The 19,257-nt window shown below is 33.1% G+C and overlaps 1 protein-coding gene across 5 annotated transcripts in view; it reads right to left on the bottom strand.

Moving 5' to 3' along the window:
• Window positions 1-19,257, bottom strand: part of LOC145730572 (rho GTPase-activating protein 20-like) — a 198,144-nt gene that overhangs the window by 133,497 nt on the left and 45,390 nt on the right. The window lies entirely within an intron of this gene.

The raw sequence follows: 19,257 nt of genomic DNA, 5'->3' as shown, positions 1-19,257 counted from the left end.
AAACGTTTCTTAAAGTGCTTTTAACATGGAGATTTCTGAAGACGCAGATGTTACTGATCATCACCTGAGCTGCGAGCTGTTGCAGAGGTGGCGGCACAGTCTCTTCTATAAAAAGTAAGCCCAGATATGACAAAACGCATATTGACATTCACCCGGGTGGAAAGTGACATTTACTCGGGTGGAAAGTGACATTTACTCGGGTGGGTACTACTACTGCTCGAAAGTCAGTACTTTCCACCCGGGTGGAAAGTAAAAGCAGGTAATTTTCATCTTTCCACCTGGTTTACACATAAGAAATAACGTTATTATTTACAACCATATATGTAATGCTGTCATTACTAACGTCATTGAAGGTTAGGAAGTATCATATTGCGCACCTCTACTTCCCGCCCTCACTTCCCGCCCTCATTTCCCGCCCTATAAAATTGTGATTGTTAATATTTTTAAAAAAAAAAAGATGATTGAATCAAATTTTTTAAATGTCAGATAAAGTCGGATCGATATTCAGTTCGCAAATAATAAATTGAGAAAAATGTCCTGGATTACAACTCGAATTGTATGCATTCTAACGGTTATAATGCCTATAATACATTACAATACTAAAATTAACATGATCTAAACTAAAACAAACTACTTATTGAAATTAATGGTTACATTTGAATTATTATAAGTGTTTATAGAAATATTTAGGCCAGTACCAGCACTGGCGTCTCCAACAGTTGTCTCTTTGGTCGACAAATTAATTTGCTGCTGAATGACTGAGGTTTGTGAACTACTTGCAACAGCTTCAGAAGACATGGCACGTTGGGACAGCATAACAGAAAAGCAGAAGAAAAGCATATAGAAAAATGACTGCTTGGTAGTTTTTTGTTAAATGTAATATTCTAGATATGTTCAGAATGAAACAATGATTTGTAAATTTTGATAGAAATATGATGGTTGTAAATAAAATAGTATACAAACCTCGGTAGGAAGTTTCATTCCTGTCTCGAGATCCTAGCTAAACCTCGACGCTTCGCGTCTCGGCTATCTAACTAATCTCTCGACAGTAATGAAACTCGTCCCACCCCGGTGTGTAATATACTATTACATACCTGGTTGAAAATAAACAAAATTTTATGTCAAATTTAACTTCAAAAAATATTAAAAAAATAGAACTGGTTCTATTTTTTTGTTTGTTGCCAATCCCTAAAAACGAAGAAAGTAAAGTTCATTTTTTGCCATAAGAATTGCAAATAGTTTGAAGCAAAAATGACGTTTAATTTGTTACTAAAGGCTCTTTAAAGTAACTTTATCAGTTTTTTATTCCGAGGTTTTGTCTTTGCGGAACCATCATCAACCTTATTTGGCCACTCTTTGTACTAAATTTTGTACCTAAATACAGATATACGATGATGTACCATGTGTTATTCATTCAGTTTTGGAATTTCATAATAATCACGAAAATTATGGTTTTGCAAAGAGCGCCTTAAAAATGACATCTCAAAAATCCATCGATCAGTCAAATGACACGTGATATTACTGCCATTTGCAAAAGAATGATCATGTGACAAACTGTCAGATGATGACACGAAATGCGCTCTAATCTAATAAATTGTTGACTGATATGTACAAATGCTCCCTTTGTGAAGATACAATTTGTGATATTTTAGACTATAACAAAATACATTTTAAATAAGTAAAATTCTATTAATATGACGTTTCCAAAACAACAACCTAAAAGTTGATGATGGTTGTCAAAAACTGAGACTTTTTATGTCATTAATCATAATGCTACTTAAAAAAAAGGAAAAATGACACAGTAAAGTTTAATTTATTTTTAGAAACATCAAATTAATCAGGAGAGACCCAGAAGAATGCGATAAAATGTGTAAAAATACTTCAATAAACATGTTTCACTTCAATAAATATACTTATATAATAAAAATGTTTCAATAAACCTCCTATTTGAATCATATCATATTTATACTGAACCATTTCATGTAAATGTAAAAATCCATTATGTCGCCCATAGGAAAAATCAGAGTTGATGATGGTGACTAAATACCGAAACGTCGGAGCTGAAATTTGAGATTGTCACGTTATAGAGGAGGAAAAGTGGCAATGGTAAAGCGTCTTTTGTTTTCAGTTCTCTTATCGAATAAATTAGTAAAAATAAAAACTAATTTCCAAAATTTCGGTTTTTTTCAGATTCAGATCTAAGTACTAAGAATTTTTAACTTTGGGCATTTTAATCGACTCCTAATTGCTCAAATTTGCCCCAATTTAAACTTCTTTGTACCTTTTCAAAAAACCGAGTTCCCCATGGTGAAGCTCGTAAAACGGACACCCTGTATGTGTGTTCTGTGTATTCTTTATGTTTTTGTAAACATCGAATTCGTCATCTTACCCCACTTTACCCTAATCGGATTGTAGTTATCCAGATAAATAGGCTTTCGAATGCTATATTCACACATCCATTTGAGGTTCCAACTTGATGGATAAACTGATTTTAAAAATGGTACTTTTTGGTATTTTAGCATATAATTTATGAATCATGAAAAAATTATACCAAGAAGCAGTAATAAGTAACACAGTGCAAAAATGAGCGTGATTAAAAAAGTAGTAACAATAATACGAAAACTTGTTAGTGGCTGCAATAAGGTTTCCTAAATTTTATTCTTTATTGACTGCTAATAGAATAAAGGAAATAATCTCGTTCTAATAATTATAATATGGCGTTTACATTGAAATCATTATGTTATAACCTCATAGAAAATGGATTCAACATCTAGAAAAAATGGTTTAAATCATAAATATGCATGCCTTTCTACGGTGTAATGATAGAGAAAAATGAGGTAGAGGGAAAGTAGGTACGAAATCAACCTGGGTGATACCGTAATGCAAAATATCGGTCAGCATTTCGCTGTCATTCCCGAGCAAAGCGAACAATGAAAAGGAGTTAATGAAGCATACATGATAGGATAGGAAAATAAGAGAGCAAAGTGAAAAAAATCGGTACAACGGTACCACTAATAATAATGGGTTCGGCTCGAAAATGTGCCGGATCACATGGACCGAGAGTGGCAAATGTACTGTTTAAGTCAACAATGCTATTGTGTTTGTTTTTTTCTTTATTTCATTCGGCTGTTGTAGGTATTAAATTATTTTTTGATCCTGCTATTGGCAGAATCGGAGCGGTCCTAGATTACGGTTATAGTTTAATAAATCTATGGCAAGGTTACCGAAAGTGATTTTAAAAGCTTCCAGTAGTGGAAGAACCTTATCAGTGCGAGACAGTGACATAAACCAAACCGGTCCTCGGTCAGCTATATATAGGCAATTTGCATTAAAATATCCACAATTTCTGTTAGACCGCGGCTCGACTAGTTTTCCCATGCATACTAATGAAAATATTATGGTGGCGAATTAACTTTGCCATTTTTACGACATTATTTCAGCGCGTTTTAATAAAATCGAGCGAGCAATAAGAATTTACGACGAGACAATTTAATTTACCCACACAGGCTTACGCGGCTCGAATACATTGTTGATAATGTACGTAAATCCATTGAGAAAATTGCCACTTGCTTCAACGGTAATGCTCTTCAAATTCATGAGATCGTTAGCGGTGTCTGTACCAGTTGTTCTTGTTTTTCTTCTTCAACTATTAATTTACTGGATACGAGCAAAAAAGAATAAAAACCTCTATTAACACTGGAATTAGAATTTAAATATTTAAATATGATTCTCAGAAATGAGAACTAATAAATAATTTTTGATGTTTAAACAAAATCTTCCGTAGAAATTCTTAGGCGAGTTTTACGCCAAAAGTTTTAAATCAAAGTAATTAGACGTATTATTTAATTTATAAACCTCAAATAAATGTATGAACATGAATGTTAATATCAAACTTTTATTAAGTTAAAGCTGTTAATGACTATATCCCTCATCCATTGAATCTACAATGCAATTTTCACTTGATTGCAGCGACAATTGCACTCCTAAGTGAAAATTGCATCCTTCTGATGACCATACTGTTCAAATAACAGCTACTGTATAATAGATTAGCGGCACACCTAATCAATTCTGACAACTAAAACTAAAAAAGAGTATATTATAGAATTGACAGTATATTTTATTCTTCTGTGTTAAACCACACAATACGTTTCGTGCTCTAAAATTTTAAAAAATCTTGCATTCGACTTGTTTCCCTAAAGAACAGGTTTCATGCATTTTATGGTTATTTCCCTAAAAAAGTGTCTTCTCCTTCGGATTGGGCACTTTTTTTCAAATAACCATAAAATTCATTCAAGTTGTTTCTCGGGCAGTTTTACCAACCAAGAGAATTTAGTGTTTAAGTCCTAATAACAATTTTTGCTGTATTTTTTATATTTTGATTTTAAAATTTCATAATTATCCTGAACACTGTACCCATATAATGATTTTTACTGGTTTGACTCTTCCGGAACTGACCGTATAAGTAAATTCTCTGAATTTTAATTTATACTACTAAATTAGTTATTATTTAGAATAGGTTTTTGGTCAGGATCTAAAATAATGAGTGTTTTAAAATTTTTTTGTTGTAATTAAAGCTTTTTGAGACCTGAAAAAAATGAAATATTTAAACCTTCTAAAGTTGACTTTTACAACAATATGCAGATGAGTCAATAACATGAAAATCCTCTTGGAAAAAATTAATAGTTTCTCAGTTTATTTAAAACTAAGAATACGTCATTTGGGACCATTTTTGATGGTTTATTTCAAGAAAATTTGAACCATGATGGTATTTGTTGTTGTTGCTGTAATTAAAGCTTTTTGGTTTCTGGAAAAAATAAAGTTTACTTATACAACATTCTGCAGACGTGCCAAAGGAGGAAGAAAATGTTTCTTCGTCTTTGTTCTTCGAAAAAATTCGAATTCTTCGAAAAAATGATGCCTAGTTTCACTGGCGTGTAGTATTGCTACTTACCACACCTAATATACATACAGGCTGCCACAAATTCGTGTAAGTATGGGGATCTCAAAAACGGTAAGAGATGGTTGATGAGATAATTTAAATTTATTGACACTTTGTCATTGCAACTTTTTTCCTTCTAAAACCTGACATCGTCACATTTAAATTCCGACATTCCGGTTTTTTTGCGACCCTGTTTTTTTTTAATTCAGATTTAGAAACTGCTTTGTTTTCTGATTTAAAACTGTGATTGTTACTCAAAGTTCTAGTTAAAAAAATAAATCGGAAAATTTGGTTTTTCTCCTTCAATCTTCGGAAATACCTTCTTGGTACTTTTCGATTTAAGAAACCCTTTTATTGGACATAAAATTAAAAAGTAGGTATCACCTATTTTACTTTTGAGATTTTACACCATACATAAATTTTAAAACATGCGTTTTGTGTAAGAGCAGTCATCATCACTAATAAATAATTCAGCAAATTCTAACCTACAATACAAAAGATTAATCAAGTGTTGCACCTCATTTGAATCAGAAAGCAAAGCAATTTCAATCGGATTTTTTTAAATGTTAAAACGGCATAAGATTGAACTCCAAATTGTGCAACTTTGCCTCCATTTAATCAACTCTGTATCTCTTACCCTTTTCGAGATCTCCATACTGAGACACGAATTTGTGGGAGCTTGTAGGAGAAATGTGGTGGATAAATCATTAATGTGAACACTAGTTTTGGTCTAGATCCAATATTAACGCCACCAAAAAATAAAACTTAGAAAAAGTTTAAAAAAATCACCTTTTTTCCAATATCTCAAAACCAAAAAAAATTGAAGGTTGGTTTCATGTAACCAAATCTGTGTCTCTAACCGTTTTCAAGATTCTCATATTGACCCTCGTTATCCTAGACATCCTGTAGTATAGGAAAATACATGTCATTTTTTGACAGAACTTTTGACCTTCTATCTGTAGATGTAAATTGTGGCAGCCCTTTCGGGGTTTATTATATGTGCCAGATTATCATTATCAACCAATTTTTTATCACTATTAATAATTAAATAAATATAAATACGTTATTATTATAACAAATTAAAACAATTTTTGATCAAAATTTTCAGAAATTTGTTCTCGTGAAACATTCACAATTGAATCACTCTGTAGGTACGTTTGTGCGTTCGAAAGCGCGCATATATTATTTAATCTTTTTTTTTATAGGCCACACCTCAGACTTAAAACTCTATTGTCAACTTTGAATTTATTAGGCCCGAGTGCCAGTCGTAATACGCTAGTAATGCGGCATTGTTGTGAATAATTGACAAAAAGACGACACGCGGACCACTATTGTCGAGTCGCACTGTATGCGTGATTATGGCATTGTTAGCACGTTTTTCCGAATGTTAATTCCCATCGGTTTGACCTTAAAGGACACCTACGGACGGCCATTTTGCTGTCTCCGGTCGTACTTAATCCTTTTTTTGAATAGAAATATCGAGATTGCCCTATATCACGACATGTAAAGGCACGCCTATGATGTAGTACTCGTAGTATTGTTTTGGTGTGGCTGCGATGTTGTGGGTAAAATTAACCAGCAGCTACTAAGAATAAGACCGTGTTATTGCAATAAACGTTGTTAGAAAATGTATAATTGATTATTATACAGTTGGTTAGTAACTAATTTCAAGTATAGGCAAGGTCATGTTTGCAAACTACGTCAAACCAAAATTTGTAAAGTACGAGTATTTTTACCTCAAAAATTGTGGTATGTAAATATATAGTATTGTTTTTCTCAGGGAGTTGATATAAATAAGTACATAATAGTAATTTACGTCCAGGAAATGTGTTATTAAAGTATGTACAGGGTGCTGCATTTTCGATGGTTTTACGGGGTACAGAGAAAACGGTAATAGATAGAAAAAAAGTAGCATACGTGTTCTGATCTCTTTTTCTGAGCTGAGATGACTGGCGAAAAGTGGGCGGCGCAAACTTCTTTTGTTTCAAAGATACGGGGGGTTTTCGAAAATTGTTAATTTTTGAACCTCTTCTGTATTTCAGTTGCTCAGTAGTTTTCATGTAGAATCCAATGGCTTAGTCAGTTTTTTTCTATTCCGTTTAGTTTCTGACATATGACAGTAAGTTACATTTTTTTAAATGGAACATCCTATATATTTTTACGTCATTTAATTCTGTTGATTTTTACCTTTTCAACGGTGTATTACAACATATAAGTTTGTAGAGGTTAATCCTGTTATTTTAAAAAAAGACCTTTGCTAAGTTTAAAAAAGGCCAATATCTAAAATACCAAACAAAATCGGAAATCATAAAATTAATTATTTTTAATAAATCTTATTAAAAATTTAAGTTACAAACAGTTCTACCTACCGTCACTTTAATAAGAAAAGTGGCCATTTCTATTTTCTACTATTTTTAAGGTAAAAGTTGAAAAAACTGTTTATAAACGACATGTAACCTGTTAATATGAACATAACCAAATTTTGTTTCGACTGTGGGTATTTTTATACATATTATTTAGCACTTTTTTGTTAAGGAAACGCTTTTTTTCTAATCTAATTACCATGATTAACGTTTACAAACTTATAAATTTTAATACACCGTTGAAAAAGTAAAAATCGACAGAATTAAATGAACTAAACATATATAGGGTGTTCCATTTAAAAAAATATAACTTACTGTCATATGTCAGAAACTAAACGTAATAGAAAAAAACTGACTACGCCGTTGGATTCTACGTCAAAACTTCTACCGAAAACAGTTTTTCCTTTTTTGATAACTTTAATAGCAAATGAAATACAGAGGAGGTTCCATAATGACTAATTTTCAAAAGCCCCCCGTATCTTTGAAACAAAAGAAGTTTGCGCTGCCCACTCTTCGCCAGTCATCTCAGCTCAGAAAAAGAGATCAGAACACGTATGCTACTTTTTTTCTATCTATTACCGTTTTCTCTGTACCCCGTAAAACCATCGAAAATGCAGCACCCTGTACATACAAGTCTAGATGCTTAGTCCGGAATTTTTAGACGAGTACAGGGTGTCTCATTATAAACGGCTCTCCCTTTAACGATTTTAGAAAAAAAATGTTTGTACCAAAGTCGTAGAATTTGTTCTTAAGATTTGAAGGTAACTTGAATTATACAGGGTCAAACTTATGTTTTTTTTTTTAATGGAAAACCCTGTATATTTGCATATTTGAATAAGCTATTTTTTTTTACTTTGAAGAGGTATCATATGGGATTCTATGGGAAGTCATTTGTAGCTTTCCTGCGTCGCTATTAATAAAGAAAATACGAGGGGGATTGCAAATTGTCATATTTTCAAAATCACTCTGTAGCTCAGAACTGGAGACACCTGTGGAAGGTACGACTGCTTCATCGTTCCTTTCACAAAAATCGAAAACAATTTCCCAAAAACCGCATTGCTCTACTTTTGGAGATGGAAACCATCGAATTTGAGACACCCTGTACAAAGGCGATTTGTTCTGAATGTGATTTTTGCTCTTTTATTTGTCACATTCAAAACAATAAAATTTACCTTCTTACTCTTCTATTACATTATTACGTCACTCCGATTTGGTTGGATTTTTGCCATGTACCAATTTTGCTGAGAAATAATTATTTAATCCGATGATTCGTTTCCGAGATATTTTAATTTCCGTCTAATCACTTTTGCAACGCCCCCTAACATTAGTTTGTGAAAATAGAGAAAATACATTTTGTAAATCCAAATTACGAAGAACTTGCTGAAGAATTTAAATCTTCTTGAATTACATAATTTTACTGAATTTTCTAGTGTAATTGCAGATTTTTTTATTTACTATCTTAGTTTCGCCATCTAGCGACAGTGTTAGAAATATCAAAATTATTTCCAGTATTTTTTCTTGGTCACTTTTATAATACAAGTTTTTATTTAGGATTCTATCTTGAATGAGATCTAGCTGTCCCTTGTTACAGCCGGTCAAACCTATACAGAAAATCAAAGTAAACTAGCATAACGTCACGATAAAATAAACGACTTTGACAAGAAATGCACTCACTCGTTCATTCACACTGATTGCTAATTTAGTTTCGAAAGTTCACAAAGTCATCATATTATTATTTTTATTAATGTTACATTCACTACACGCTAAACTTATAAATGACACTAACTAGACTCTAATTAAATCAGTGTGGCGTATCCAACTAAGCAAGACACTGGAGCATTATTCTTCAAGCATGGGTGGGCCTAAACCGGCAAAAGCGACATATTTACGCTTGTACGTGACAGTTCCAATCTGCGTAACCGTATCTTCGCAACAATGTCTCAGTTAACTCACCATTATCCGTCCCTAAAAACAGTTTTATCATATTTCATCTCGATGGCATTCTCTAGAATGCCGTTTGCGACTCGAAACGTGCCGCTCTAAATGAAGGACGCGGAACTATGCCTAGAATTCAAAGTTGCTGATGCCGATGCGAACCTTTTGATCGGGTTTCCGCAAAATAACCTCGGAAATCTGTCGTGTTTTTGAATCTAATCGGCCTAGAATTTTAACCAGTACTTTGATGATGTGTGCGAGGTACTATGTAATTATGAGCGTACCCTTTGTAGTTCCTTTTACGTGTAAGTATAGTGGATTTCGTTCTCATCGCGATGGTGCCGTTTTTGCCACGATGGGAACCTACTAATAACGCGTGTACATATTTATTACAAAGTGTTAATGCGGTCGCGATAAAAACTTAACTAGAGCACCTTATTGCACAAAAAGTTAACAACATGTATCAACGTTTAAATTATTTATTACATAAACGGTACCTACCATTCATCTTAAGGTGCGAGTTTTTTTTTATGTAGGCGCATTAAGCCGACTTTACACTAATAATTAAGGTTTTGCACTTAACCGATTATTACACAGTTTTTATTAGCGTTAACTGGGCGAATTGCAGCAATCACTTTAATTATTACTATCAATAAAAGTTGCGTTTTATGGCCCTCTCAGACCGAGTTGGTAAAGGTCGATCTTATCCGATCAGTACCAATCAAACCAACACACGAATTCATAAACAGAATCGCCACTGTATTCCAAGAAATACCACACAAAAACCAGTATATTCCGATGTACTGCATCATTTAAGTCTCGTGAATGGTGAATAAACACTAGGTCCATTGATTAGGTGCGTTTCAGCTTCAAGTGACTCTCCAGATACCAATAAAAACAATTTCAAGGGTCTTCTTGTAACACTTAGTTGGGTCTCAAATGTTTATTATATGCTTCTGGGATTTTATCGGAATAGTATAGTATTAGTTGATGACCTTTTGATCTTTACAGCTCGTCTAGACTAAAACTATTTTATTCAGTTTAAACGAGTTTTGTGCATTCTGAATAAAGCTTTAATGATAAATGTTTTAAATCAACAAAAAAAGACAAGACAGACAAACACTAATGCCTGTTTACCCGACACTTTCAAGTCAATTTTAAGTACAAAGTTAAGTTGAGGTTTGAATGTGACAGATCAGGTGCAAAATAACACAGTCTCAACTTATCTGAGTTGTCCTTAAAGTCAACTTAGCCAATGTTGGGGAAACGGACATAAGATAGTTCTGAAATTGATACGTCAGAACTGTCAACTATGTTACGCTGACGTAACCACCGAATTTTGAATTCACCGAGTGCAATGAATAAAAAAATATTGCAGGAAGGAGCAATAGCAATCAAAGAGAGGGACAAAAATCGTTCAGTATGGCGGCCGTAAACTGTTAGAAAATCAGTGACGATAATCAATCTGCTGTTGCCCACTATTCACAAATCAACTCGTCAATAATAATTCAACTAATTTAAGTTTGCAAAAATTAATCTTTTACGGACCGAAAAGCAAAACGAACTAAAACAACAAATCTTTGCGGTTTTTAGCTAACTTCACATACCACCAAATATAAACCAAACTGTATTACGACTAACTTCGGAAGTTTCATTCAATTGCGCAGTAGGCGAATGTGGGGGGACAAAGATGGCGACTTCCGTCTCGGTCGCTTAATGCACAAACGGGGTATTTGCTACCTCCTGATTCTTTTTGCTCGAAGGCAGAGTGCATATTCAGGCTAATTCAGTGCAAATATGTTTGGTATTTGACAATCATCAGTCTTCTTTACAAATGTCTGGTCAATTAGCCAGCATCATTTAAATTTTTCCACTCTTCTTTTCTGACCATTATTGAGCTTACTTTTTCTTTAAAATTTGTTTGAATTTTGTTCAATTTCTGGGCAATTAACCAGCTCAATCATTCCAATTCTTCGATTCTTCTTTTCTGACAGTTATTAATCTTTATTTTTCTTGAAAATTTGTTTGTTTTTTGACATCGATCAGTCAGTTTTTTCTTCTCAACTTTCTAGGCAATTAGCCAGCTTAATTACTTCAATTTTTTCACCCTTTTTTTCTGACCATTATTGACCATTATTGATTTGATTGTTTGATTTTTGTCAAATTTCTGAGCAATTAGCCACCTCAATCATCTCAATTTTTCCATTCTTTTTTTGGCCGTTATTAGTCATTTACTTTTCTTATTTGTAAGAAAAGTATGTATGTTTGGTTTTTTATAGAGTTGAAAACTTTCCGTCTTGAAAACTTTCCGGGAAGGAAATAGACTTTGTTGGAAAAGCTTCCATTGACCGTCATTTGGACTTTGCATCATGTGATTGAAATCACATGATGCAAAGACAACATTGCGTGTTGTGTTTGTGAAGTGAGAACATTATTGACTTAAATGATAATATTGACATGACACCAAATATTAATATTGTCAATGTCCAATACGTCATACAAAACAATACAAACGACAATTGCTAATTAGAAAGTTTTGGGTATCTTCTCGATACTCTCTAGATTTGCACAAATCTAGTGGTTGACATTTTGACATAATCATTTCATATGTTTGGTTTTTGACCGATCAGTTCACAGATCTGACATTAATGTCTATGTCGTTAGTATCAACTGTGAAATGTGTTTAATTAAAATGTCGGTGCCTACCAGGGTAAGCGTTTAGTACTATAGATTTGATAGTTTGACAGAAACAGCTGTGGTATCCTGTATATCGATCACAGTGATCCAAATTTATGATTAATGGATTGTCCTGTATATTGTCACATGACAAAACTCTCCTTAACTAAGTATTTTATAAATATCACAAATTATCTATATAGATACAAATTAAAGGAAAAGGTATAACTTAATTTGCATTCTAATTAAGACGAGCCATACCACCGCCCTCTGTACAAGAAAGCCAAGAAGGTGCATGCCAAAAATTCCAATATGGCCGAAATAGTGGTTGACAGTTTGTATTGTGGAAATTGAGTTTTTCGATGATTAAATTAATTTTTAAGGTTTAAAGTCAAGACTTGGGATTACTAGCCAAAGTAATTTTGGTTTGCTATTATATATTGTTGTTTATATATTTATTGTTCTAGTGAAAGTGTAGTTTGTGTTCATTTTATTGTGTTATCACTATTGTTATTGTTCCTTCATTGTTCTATAATTTGATGTTGGTTTTTGAACTTAAATTCTATTGCCTCTACAATATGCCGTCCACTTGTTGTTTGCCAAATTGTAAAAGCAATTTGGTGAAAGGCCCAAAGTGTCAGTCTTTTACTTTCCAAAAGATCCTGCTGGAACCCAACAGTGGTTGAAAGCTTTGAACTGGAATGATTTTACTCCAACACAATACTCAGTGGTAAGTACAATATGCTTTGTCATTCAGTAAACTTATTGCCTCTTACATACATAGGTACGTGGGTTACATTTTGAGGCCGCCTGCATTTTGAGAGCAACAAAGGTTTACTCTGAAGAAACAGGACAGCTTTTAGAAGTTCCATTGGCACATTTACATTTTAAAAGAAAGGGTTTGGTAATAATATAAAACCCATTTACCAGTTTTGCTTACCTAGCTTCAAGGATTTCCAAATTTTGTTGTTGTACTTTCCAGGACAAAGGGTTCTAACCAAACTTGCTTTGGCTGGACTTTATTGGGTATAAAAAGTCATATCTATACATATCTGGATCAGGAATGAAGCGTTCTTTGATTTTTCACTCACAACTTCTAATCAACTACACGAAAAAATAAAAAAAAACATATTTTCTACTGCATCTGCATAAGTTTGTGTACAAAACGAAAACTGCTAACGCCGCCATTAAAAGTGACATTCTAGGCTTTCTTGTACAGAGGGCGGTGGCCATACTGATTGATTCGGGAACTCACGAGTCATGTTACGTACGGGGGTTTGACTTAAGAATATGTCACTGTCAATATGACAGCTTAGCAGTATTTAGGTCAAATACTACTGTCCATTTGCCAATAATCTTGAAAATGATTGACAAAACTGATTGATTAGAAAAATATCTTAATGTTAAAATCATTATAAAAATATAAAATCTTCACTAAAGTTTAAAGTTGCAAATCTACTTTTAAGTTTAATTACACATGAGCTTTTCCAATCTTTTGCATTTAATTGGCATTTTCTTTCTCTAGTTACACAGATATCCAAATCAGTTTGATAAACGTACGTGGGCATACAGAGACAACCAAAGGCAAACACACAGTAAACAGTGGAAGCAGACGTATCACCTGAACCAACAAAGTGCTCGCGATGGTCACTTTCGTTTTCTCCTTAACCGATCCTTTTGCTCTTTTACGGAAGCTCACCTGCAACAAAACAAAGCTAAATAAATAGCGAGTTGATCTCAACGCGAAGGTCGACAACCTGTTTTGCTCTTGTCTCTCTGAGCTTAACTCCGAACAAATATGTTTCTTCAATAAATCGGTTAATCAGATATTTTTTGAGGCCAAGTTGAATAATCAAGTTATGAGAGTAATAAGGACAAACATTGCAAAAGCGAGCAGGGTATGAAAAAGTATATTCGTTAAGGTCGAGATACGTGTATTTCCTTTCTTAGGCTTCGCTTCTCAACTCGGTTTACTTTTTTTTCCTAAATCATAAACATGTGCAAAAACCCTAGAGAATAATTAACCGGGATGTGTCGTTATTTTTGTCCGTAAGCCGGCTAGAGATATTTTGCAGTCGCGGTCGCATTTTAATGACAATCCCCGTCGTAAGCGCGCAACAAAGCACAAAATACCCCCGGATCATCGTAATTTATAAACCGAGAACGAGTGAGATGGAACATTCTTAACGATTACCATTTGAAATTCAACAAAATGTAAACTAGTTAGGAAAAATATGAAAAATAAATAAAACATTCTCTTCGGACTTGTAACGTGGGATATTCTACAAGTTATTTTCAGAGTCTTGCGGCGCGATGATATATTCCCCACTATTTCATATTTTATACGCCGTTTATCATTTCAAATCGCGAAAAATGAGGCGAATGCGAATTGAAACGACCGGCTTGAATCCATTTTTTCTTCGACCATTTTGAGCGGCGTCGGCAAATAGGAAAACTTATGTGTGTACCTCTATAAGGGACACTTGACCCTGTAAACATGATCATTGAATACCAATCGAGACTTTTCAAACTGTATTTTTTTCCAAAAGTCTTGTTACAATCAACCTAAACTTTGTTTTTACTACAAGTTGATTCAGCTTTTGTCCCAATCTACTTTGCGCCTTTTTGACATATTATGGCTTATCAAAGTGACTATAAGATTTGACAACTAGCGAACACATTTGTATTCCAGTATATCAACTAAATAATCAAACGATAGTTATTATGTGGGTGACAGGTCTTGTCAACCAACTATACTGCCTCTAACAAATATACAACCAACCATTTAGTCTTAAAATCCCTAGAAAATTACGCCAAGACAGCTAGATAAATAGTACCATGTCACATATGCCAAGAATTACTGATAAATAAAACACACATTACTACCTCTTTCCCCACTTTTACACTTGAGAATAAGTAGACACAACAAGTAAGTTAAAGCATCACCAATCTAACAAAACCAACAAGAAGTAAATACAATTGAAAACTAAACTAAGAGAATCAAAATAAAGGGAATTTCAAATGTTCCAGAACTCTCTATTTTTTCCACAATTTCATTAGCACGTGATCAAAAAGACATTTTCGTCTTAGTTGAAATTTAAAATACTGTTATATTAGGCTCTAAATTTTTAAAACGTAAACCTGTCTAGCTCTACTTCTGTTATTGATAGTAAAAGTTTTCTCAAAATACTTCAATTTCGTGAGGAGATCTAATAAAACTTGCTTTATTCTAATATACAGGGTGCCCCTGAAAGGGCGGAAAAAATGCTACCACAAATTCTTGAGGCATAAATATGACGATATAATAATATAAACCCAACTTACCTCAGTGCAAAAGTCGATAATTTCGGAGATACAGAGTGTCAAAACTTCAACTTGATTTTAGTTTTTCTGAAATTTTTTTTAATAATTGGTGCATTGTAACCAAAAAAACCATACCAAGAGGGGTTTTGTGGTGTGAGAAATTCAAATCTGCTCTCTTTTCCCTTGAAAAAATGTAGAGGGCAACACCTACGACACATTGTACACATTTAAAACCAAATAACTTTTTTGAGTAACACTGTATTTCATTTTCGTTTTTTCGTCTTTTACCTAAACGTGGTAAAATTTGATTTAGGCAGCCGTTTTTGAGATATATAGATTTAAAAATGTACTTCATGATAACCAGGTCTAAATTATTATTAAAAAAAATAACACAATTTAAAGCGTAGGTGTTTAATTAAAATAATTCACTAAACAGCAAAATTTGTCACTAAAAATTAAAAAATATACATTAAATGTGTTATTAATTTTATTATCTAGTAAAAATTATAGCTAAGAAGTTTTATACTAATAAGTAATTATACCTAATTTTATCAACAACAAAAGTTAATCATCTAATTAAAGTTTTCAAAAATATTCAAAATGACTTCCATTTTCGTGTCTACAAAGATTAATTTCATTTAAAAAATTAAATTGAACTCTGTAGCATATCGTCATCATTTTTCAAAACGTCAATTCCAGTGTGAATACGTTTCTTCAATTCATCTTCTGGATATTAAATCCAGATCTCAAAAATGACTACCGAAACAATTCATACCACATATATACATTTTTTAGGTAAATGATGTTGGAAAATCTTCATTGAAAATCGAAATACAGGGTTACTCAAAAAAGTTATTTGGTTTTAAATGTGTTCAAGGTGTCGTAGGTGTTGCCCTCTACATTTTTCAAAGGAAACATGAGCAGATTTGAATTTTTCACACCACAAAACCCCTCTTAGCCAAATTTTGTTACAATGCACCAATTATTAAAAAAAATATGTCGGAAAAACTAAAACCAACTACTTGAACTTTTGACACTCTGTATCTCCGAAATTATCGACTTTTGGACTGAGGTAAGCTGGGTTATATCGTCCCATTTAAGCCTCAAGAATCTGTGGTAACATTTTTTCCTCACCTTTCAGTGACACCCTGTATAAAAAGTAAGACACATCTTTGAATAAATTAAGTATATTTCATCTTCTCAGTTTATTTTGAAGCAACTAAAACTACGCTAAGGTTAGGAATGTTGCACATTTTTAAACAAGTTTAAAAATCTTTAAGAAAAGTATAGACTATTTATAAAAAAATTTTATAATTTTTTACCACAAAATTAATATTTTTCATATAAGTTTTATCTCAGATAAAGCATTCTCTAGATACGATATAAAACTTTTTATGACTTTATATCTAAACTGTTTTCAAAAACTTCAACTATTAGTAACAGAAGAGCCAAGCATTTTTGAATATTAAAAAAAGGTCTCATATACAGGGTGTCCCATAAGTAATGGTAAATAATTTAATGGCGTATTTATTGGGTCAAAATAATCCGATTTACCACAATTACCTCAGACGAAAAGTCAAGGGAAACAGAACAGGAACAAACATCTGAAATTATGAATTTGGTGCCGTTTGAGGGTGACAAATTTGATTATCAACTCAGTTTTAAGTTAGGTCATAGAGGGTACCAGTTGTGGTAAATAATTTGCTTTAAAATCTTTTTTGCTGTAGGACCAAGTGACAACTGGAATCCGAATATCTGTTCACCAATATGTTCTAAACAAAAAAGGTATACCTTGTTGGTATCCCTAAGATCAATAGTTTTCGAGATATTTGCAATTAAAGTATTCGGTGCGATGCATGTACGGGAAAAAATTTAAAAAAAAAATAAAAATTAAAAAACTTTTTGTTTGAGGTTAAGTTGTGGTAAATCAAATTATTTTGATCCCACAAAGCTGGCATTAAATTATTTACCATTACTTATGGGACACCCTGTATAATTTAAATAGTACAACAATCAATCAAAGAACGTCAGGATTTTAAGATTTCGATGGTCATTCTAATCAACCTCTTTCACCAATCCATTTGTCAGGGTATCATCATTCCTTTACACATACAAAGTGTAATCCGGGAAAGCACCATCTTCAGTAAAATGTTATTGAGTCGACAAATATCATCTTCATATTTTTTTTTAGAGTCGATACAATAAATGATACTGTCTTAAAAGTCAAATTCCAAGCAAATTTTCTTCTAGGAAGTTCTACACAAAATAACTGCTTAGCATGTTTTAAATTGCGGTCCAAACGTCTATTTTTGTAGTAATTGAATGCGATCTTACCTGAAGTAATCATTATCCCAATATTTTTGTGTACCAAATCATTAAAAAAATGTGACATGTTTTACGAATCTTCTTGAATCATATTATCTCAGAGAATCAGCTTAGTTAAGAGATGTTATTTAGGCAATTAGTTTTTTTTCAAAATTCCTTGCACGGAACCAATAAAACTTCTGGCTTAAGGTAGCAACAGTGTAGCATCCTTTGGAATCGATAAATAAGGATCTACAGCAAACTGACTCAATTTAGTGATGTAAGTTTGGTTTTTTTCTCGTCTAAAGGTAAAAATTGACATTTGTCGGTATCATTGAATAGGTTGTTTTATTCTAGATTACCAATAATTGACATTTCAAAGTGACTTTATCTGGCTGGAGTAGAAAGGGTAATAAGTAGGACAACTCTTCAGGTTTTGATTCTGGTGTTGGAATAAAAGCTCTGTTTACCTACAACGAATTTGAATGTTACACCACAATAGGTGGTTTTATAGTTTATCATTAGCTTTATAAGATGTCAAAGCGGATTTACGGTTATTTTGTTATTCTTCTTGTACATTGTTGGAACGGTTACATAACAAAAGGTCATTGTAAGCGCAGACCGAGTCGGTGCTTTTCTTCAAAATCATCGGTATCATTCGTTTTAATAAAATGTCTTTAGGTCAGTGGATTGAATACACCGACCGAAATTACCGGAGGCTGTAAAGATGTTCAATATGACGAGTTGATTTGTTGCGCGTTCCACTAAATGCTAATCGATTGTGCAATATAAGATGAGGTGCAGATTTTACAATATACAGGATGAGTCAGTTTGTGATTTTGTTTTAAAGGTCGTGAGGGTTATCTCACTCACCCTGTAGAGGAAGCCAGTTTATATCAGCAAGACTCTGGTATTAGACAGAGAAACTTATTTTAAGACAAATTTGTCATTTAAGAATATGTCGGTCAAACAGGGTGACAAAGTTTTGATAAAATAACAAAAAACTTTGACACTCAAAATTTCAACGTTTGATAAATAAAAAGAAGTTTGTCTGTTGAATGAAGTCTCGGTGATATTAACTGACTTTCTTTACAGAGTGAGTGAAATAACCCTTAGTTCTTTCAAAGGAAAAATCAGCATTTTTAAGAAACTCTCTCGATTGACAGGCATTGACTATCTTGTTTTATGCTGTCAACTGGCCTTCACCATAAAAAAGTAGAACTTTCAGGAAATCCGAAAAAACCAACAATCAATCAATCATGGACAATTTGCGACATACCCGGTATATTCTATTGAATGTATTAACACACAGGTATTAATATTAAGTTACGTTTTTACCTAAAGATTGCTTTGTGTAAGTAAATGCGGATTTTAGTAGTTTGTGAAACATCCTGCACGTTTGACAGGTAGTAAATAAGATTTCGTAAAATAGCAACGTTTGCAAAGGTACACTTACAATGTAGCACCACAATTCGAGTGCCTATTGTAAGCGGTACCATAGCAAGCGGTAAAATTTGCATGCGAATAGCGTTCATTGATTTGTAACTGCTGTACGGTTCCGACAGTTAAACCCGACCATCAAAACAGTATATCACTCGGTAAGTGGCCCCCTCTTACGTAACGCATAAGGTACCGAAGATGGTACTGGACCGTTTCGAATCGAAATTATTACTCGAAACATCATTCACCAGGTGAAGTAGGACTTATTGTTACGCTAATTGATCGGAAATTGCCCTT

Source organism: Ips typographus, linkage group LG1 (genome assembly GCF_016097725.1).
Source record: "Ips typographus isolate SLU linkage group LG1, UJ_Ityp_2.0, whole genome shotgun sequence".
Classification (NCBI taxonomy): Eukaryota; Metazoa; Arthropoda; class Insecta; order Coleoptera; family Curculionidae; genus Ips; species Ips typographus.
Note: the sequence above shows the minus strand (reverse complement) of the source record. Positions and strands in the feature narration are given on the sequence as shown.